The sequence below is a fragment of the Papaver somniferum genome, chromosome 9 (assembly GCF_003573695.1).
Source record: "Papaver somniferum cultivar HN1 chromosome 9, ASM357369v1, whole genome shotgun sequence".
Lineage (NCBI taxonomy): Eukaryota > Viridiplantae > Streptophyta > Magnoliopsida > Ranunculales > Papaveraceae > Papaver > Papaver somniferum.
Window position 1 is genome coordinate 4955233 of NC_039366.1, and position 5581 is coordinate 4960813.

A 5581-nucleotide genomic window follows, 5' to 3' on the forward strand; every position below is an offset into this window, starting at 1 on the left:
TTTTCACCACAGCCACCATACGAGGTGGTGACTGGGGAGTATTTAATTTAGAATCAGAACTTCGGATTATCAAGAAAGAAAACCAGATCTGTCACATTATAAGGAAAGATTTCCCCATTGTTTACAATGCAATGTAAAGCCCTGACAAGAATAGAGAATTATCAAAAGGCTCTCATGTTTTCAATTTACTTTCTCAAAATTTTTCCATAGACATCCCAATTGCATATGTTTTGAAACAAGAAATTTCACAAAATGCACCCCAATTGATTGCAGTCACATATATCTATGTCCCTACTTATTCCTCCATCATTCTTTTTAGTGTTACTTATAGGAGTAGAAAGTGGCAAGGTGGATTTGTTCCTCGTACAAGATAACCTGATATGTTGACATTCTAAAGAATAAGACAATTTCTCTCATCTTTTCAACTTCTTTTCTAGAAATTAGTTTCCAGCAACATTCCAAATCCCAGCTGAAAATCTAGCTATCAAAACTAGACATCACATTTGGATGATGGACCTTTAACCCATGAGAAAATCAGGGATTTAATCTTGCAAACTAGACATCCACCGTGACTGCCCTATCACGAAAACCGCGATTATTTTTCCAAGTAATTCAAAAGATCGCAGGAATGACATATCTTCAAACAAAATGGCCATTTCCCAAAGAGATAGGGAGAGAGCAGTTGAAAGAAAGGGGACAGGGGGATCATTTCGTGCCAGACTTGAGTGAAGTGGAAAAGGAATAATAAAGAAAAGATGTTTTTGACATACCTTGCCAGTCTATGTTGTTCTGTGATGTTGCTCTAGTTTAACTATTACTTTCAATCTTGGTTGTGAGATGAGATCCACCCGGTTGCTGATTCTGTCCACCTAGCTGATTAGTTAGTTATGTCAAAAATCATAATTGTAACTGGCTTAGTTGCTTGTACAGCAAATTAGTATGTGACATATTTAAACATGTACTAAATGGAAATAATCAACGAACGCAGATAATGAAGGTAAATGCATTAGCAGTGTATATATATATTTATTTTCTTTCAACAAATCTCGCTAGGAGGATTTTATTGATAAAACAAAGAAAAAAAACGAGTACTAGGCCGAAACCTAGAAAGAGAAAGAAACAATAAAAAAGAAGAAAAAAAGGCATAAAAGAAAAAAAGGCATAAAAGGCACAAATTTTATTTGTCTTCACCCAAAGTAGGTCTAATAAATTGAGGTGGATCATTGAGGTGTAAATTGGGACGAGCTAGCACGTTTATGGCACAGAACAACACGTTAAAATTCGAGCTCAGCACGGGACAACACGTGACCGGCCGAGCAAGCACATCACGTTTGTTTAATGTGTTGTGTTGTGCCAGAAAGCACGACACGCGGCACATATTAGCACGCGGCACAGCACGACACGCGAAGAAAACACGTCACGTCATGTTACACAATACATCACATTTGATGCATATTTCATAAAAGAATCATTCTTTTAATCAATTTATAATATTTTATTTCCGTTGTGCTAATTTATTTCTAGAATAATACATGTACAAACTAAAATTTCTCAAAAATATATATTTTGGAAAACAATGGAGCTCTAATTTGGAACTCCTTTTCGAAATGCCTATTTGGCTTCAACCCGTACTTATCCACCGGATAACCCTCTCCATTTGAGTCCGCAACGATGCTCGAGTCGTCATTCTTATCACCATGATTTAATCTTCTGAGAATTCGTCAAATTTATCTATTGGCTATGATAAAAAAGAATTTTTGTGAGAAACATCTCCGCAATCTGAAATCTGCAATTGAAGTTTAGAATAAATAAAATAACTAAAATACATTAATCGATTTTCTAATTAAAAATCATAATTAGGATTCAGATTGATATATTATTTACCTTGCAAGCTATACAACAATATTGATTCTGAATATTAACTAAACTTTTATCACACACTTTACAACAACTTGCCTATACGCACCATTGTTGGATGGTTTAGATCGATGGTTTAACTTTCTCCGAATGTTGAAAAATATATATTTTGCCCCTTAAGGTTGTTCCGATGTGCCATATGTTAAGTCTCCTGGAAGCATGTATACTAGATGCGTACCCTCAATAGCTTCTTCTAACCAATCTTTGGCTAATCTTGGACTAAACTTTATACCATAACACTTGAGGGCATGTAAGCTCCCCAGTTAAACGGATATCACACATAACGCTGTAATAATGTAAAGTTTAGTCCAAGCTTAGTAAAAGAATCATAAGGCTGCAACAATGACTGAATCTTACATGAGAGTAAATATCAATTCTAAAGTGGTTCTTGTTTGTTGTTCCGTCAACCATTCCCACACAAAACCCCCCACCCTATCAAAGTTACGAGGGGATGGATTACAGAAGAAGAGTGGTTTAGGGTTTATGACGGCGTTCAGAGAGAGGCAAGGGGATGGATTAGAAGAAGAAAAGGAATAGGTTTTAGGGTTTTTGTTTGGTGGTATTAAATAAACAGTAGTTCTGTATGAACCGCCGCTTTAAACCAGCCAAAAACCGAGTAGTTCATTAATAGTAGTAGTAATTTCGTGTTGACCGAAAATTAAAAGTCAACCAAAGGCAATAGCCCAGTTTGCCAGGGTCAGCTCCCAAGTTATACATTAGATGTCCATACGAAATCCCACGCTGACCATGTCAAAAAAAGATCATGGGACTCATAGCCTACGACCTACGGATACAACAATAAGTTGGGCAAAGGTCTCATGAGAGGATTAGTCATAAAATTCATTCTCAGCTCTAGGTTCATAATTCGCTACCTGGGAAGCAATGAAGATGCAGACATGTTATGAAAAAAGAAACGCCAAAAAGACAAACTCGACAAACTCCCTGTTGCTCATTTCCTGTGGGAGGAAGAAACATAACTGTGTTTTTGCACGGGTGTTCAACCTGCCAACACAAAAACGGATAGGACTTGGCCATAGACGATCAAATTTATTTGGACTTTTTAATTCTTTTAAAAATAATTCACCAAACTTATACATCTCCTGGATATTACCTGGTGAATTGTTCTCTTTTGTCCTCTCTTTCGTGCACAAGTCAAATAGATCAGATGCATCGAAATTTCAGCTCAACGTGAAGTACAACTTAGGAATATCTAACAAAGTCTTCTTATTCAGTGTGCTGGATCATAGTCATGTTTACCTTAACAGTTAACAGAGGTGTATTGGATTGGTTTTTTGTGAATCTGTCTTTTTACCTGTCTACACTTTAAGTGATAATTTTCTCATTTTAAAACGAGGATATCAATCATCAACGCACCATTCTCCATTGTTCAGCAAATTTTTTATTTCAAGATGGTTAGAACATAAGTTAACCTGCTGGTGCTGGGTGCACTTTGGAAATCTACCATGATTTTGCTATAGGAAATTTCCATTTGAATCGTCTTCTCTTGAAAGGTATTTGATCATCACCATTCAAATTCAAGTTTTTTCACCCAACTGCACAACTAATCTACCACAAACCTTTACGGTGGCGGGATCGAACCCATGACTTCATCCTTACTGGAGTTGATGGGATACCACTGAGCTATGCTCTTGGACCCATTTAAGAATATAAGTAATGAATTGGGTGTGAAAAAAATTGAGATCTATTGTTTGATTGTATGTGCATCGTTTCCAATATATTAATTTTAACATGTTAATTACGATTCAAGAAATTTAAAATTATTAGTTTTAATTTAACATCTACAATTTTATGTAAAAGCTCTCAAGTGGAATAGATCAACCATCATGTAAATGATTTTAGTTCCTTTTGAAACGATTAATTTCCGCCAACATCTGATATGGTTAAGCTTTTGAGATAGAAATCGACAAAACACCCTAGTTGGTTGTGAAACATATATGTCCTCATTCCTCCATTATTCTTTTTGCTGTAACTTATCTACCGGAATAGTTAAGCTACTATTATTATACAATGCACCGCCAAAAGAAAGCTCCATGCATAAGTAGTTTAGGCCAAATTATTCATTAAAATTGCATGTCAAATGAAGTATTCCTGCATGACTCACATCGCCATTAACCCTTTTCCCTTTCTTTCTTTGACACAAAAGCATTGTTAGAAAAATCTTGCGAGTTTTTGTTGGTGTAATGCTGCTCTAGTTTTTACTACTTTTGATTTTGGTTGCGAGGTCCACCCACAACGTCTGCAACTGGCTTAAACGCTTAATTGTTTATACAGAACCAATTAATGCAAGTAAATGTATCATTATTAATAACAATAAGTTTTCTTGAGCACCTAACTTGACCAAAATAGCAAAATTCCAATGACTGAAATTTACAGGAGTACTATACTTCAAACTCAAAGTGAAAATCAGTCAAACCAATGATGATAGCAACTAGAAATTTAAGATATCGTTTCTTGAGTCACTAGTATAACTTCTATAAATATACTGATGTAATTTATGATCCTAATATCATTCCAAGATACAGGTATCTAACTTTCATTGCTTCTCAACCTCTTTTTCTTGAAAACCTCTTAATCTTCACTTTAGTTCATTCTCAAGTACCTAACACAAAATCATTAGTCAAGACGAGTTTCAAAATAATAAACGAAACTTTATAAACCTTTATAACAAAAACAAAAATACAAAGACTCCACATATTAAGTTCATGACCGAATGTATAATCAAACTTACTTCATTACACTTATTTCTAATCCTACTTCATTACACATATTCTAAATCTTAAATGGAATAACGATACTGGGATCCAAATGTAAATGGACTCATTTACATACGCTCGAATCCCTCCTTTTCATTATGAGAATCTGCATAATCCTATTCTGTCTGGATGATTACATGCAATACAATTGTTTAAACATCGGTGCATAGTTCCCTCCAATATCACATCTAATGAAGGAAAAAGTTCAATTACTTAAATACTAGTAGTTTAATTTCACTATATCTTATTTTGGAATGAACTAACATGCATAAAGCTATAATATACTACTTCCGTCTCTAATTAGATGACCTAGTTAAAATTTACTAGTAAATTTATAAATGATTTATCTCTCAAACTTACAACGTATTTTCATAAACTTTGTATCATCGGAAAGCATTTTAAAACACCTATCTAATGAATATAAATATGGCTATCAAATTTTAAATATTTCTTATAATAATACTAATCTATTACTCCACTTATTTATGGTATATGTCATCTAATTAGGCACGGAGGGAGTATAAGCTGCCGCTGAAGACCATATAAGAAAATGCTAAACACACGAAAAGTTCGATCACCAGTTTTTCACTAAGTTTACATGTCAAAGGATGTTTCCGTGACTGACACATTGATTAGATATTTTTTATTTTCTTCGAACTATCGGTTCTTAGATCGTCTTGCATGAATTTTTCAAAGGGTAAAGAAAATTTAAGCAACTATATAAGAACAACTTGCATGACAACAAGAAATTGCATACCTAAACGAACAAGGAACAAGACTGGCAGCTGAATCAATAAAGTGGAGCTCTAAGTGGAATTCCTTTTCTCTTATGTATTTGCTTTTTTGGCTTCAACCCAAACTTATCAACCAAATAATCCTCGCTATTTGAG